Consider the following 1410-nt stretch of genomic DNA (forward strand, 5'->3'; position numbering starts at 1 on the left):
GCGGTTCAACATGGCGATACTAAAGGAGGACCGGGAGGCAGAGGCTCAACACGACATGGAGCACGCGCATGCCGCTACCATCGAGGCTCTCCTGCAGGCGGAACCGGATGTCGTGGATGTGGACCGGGCGGCGGAGGCTCAAATTGAGGTGGAGCGCGCGGATGCCGCTGCCATCGAGGCCCTCTTGCAGGTGGAACCGGATGTCCTGGACATGAACCGGGCGGCAGAGGCTCGACTCGATGCAGAGCGCGCAGATGCCACTCTCATCGACGCCCTCCTACGGGCGGAACTGGAAGTCCTGGACTTGAACCGGGCGGCGAAGGCTCAACTCGACGCGGAGCGCGTGGATGCCGCTCTCATCGACGCCCTCCTGCGGGCAGAACCGTAAGTCCTGGACTTGAACCGGGAGGCGGAGGCTCGACTCGACGCGGAGCGCGCGGATGCCGCTGCCATCGAGGCCCTCCTGCAGGCGGAACCGGACGTCCTCGACTTGAACTGGGTTGTGCTCTCGTCCATGCAGAGCGCCCGCACGCTCCGCTTGAACGATTAGCTGGAGGCCGAGGACAACCACGGTGCGGAGACACACGTCGGCAGTGATGGCTGGTTCGCGCCGGCAGCCAAAGACGACGATGTCGTCTCTTTTCGCGAGCTGTGATAGTTTTTCTTTATGTTGTTGTTTTTATTATTATGGATCTTTTGCTGTGTATTAATGTCCTTGGTTGCTAACCTTCTCACTTCCGCATGCATGCAGGGGATATTAATGTCCTTGGTTGCTAACCCCATCAATTTTGCCTCTATTAGTGTTAGTGGCCCTTTGCAAATTGTAATTTTGATATACTGGCCTTGTGTACAAAAAAATGGAGGTAGTAACTATATTTTAATTCCTTGCCCATTGCGGTGACGTCGACGACTTTTTTTGTGGTTTGGCGACGTGCGTTCGACGGAGAACACCATTGAGGGAGATCACAGTAAGTCGTTCGCAAGTGCCGCCTGCAAGCCGAGACGACCGCCTTATTTGCATCCAGGAAGTCCTTTACTTGTACTACTACTAGGAGTACTAGTGCGGTGAGATGGTTTCTCGAAGAAGACGATGGAGAAGCGGAGTCAGCGAAGAGAGAAATGATAGTTGCTTCGTCCGTGCTTTGTGATTTGACACCTCACTGCTTTGTGATTTGTGATAGAAGGGACAGGGGAGTGGACTCTGTGCTCTATACTGTACTACTCCTACATGCGTCCAAGCATGGGAGAAACAGGAGAGACGTTGCATTTTTCTATTCCTTCAATCAATCAATCAGGGAGCTTCGGTTCCATATTTTTGGCTTTGGCAACACCGTCCACAATGGTTCCCACGATGCCAAAAGCTATTTTCACATTTGGCTACACATTGTGGATGCCCTTAACCGTACCACT

Source organism: Triticum aestivum, chromosome 2B (genome assembly GCF_018294505.1).
Source record: "Triticum aestivum cultivar Chinese Spring chromosome 2B, IWGSC CS RefSeq v2.1, whole genome shotgun sequence".
NCBI classification, from domain to species: Eukaryota; Viridiplantae; Streptophyta; class Magnoliopsida; order Poales; family Poaceae; genus Triticum; species Triticum aestivum.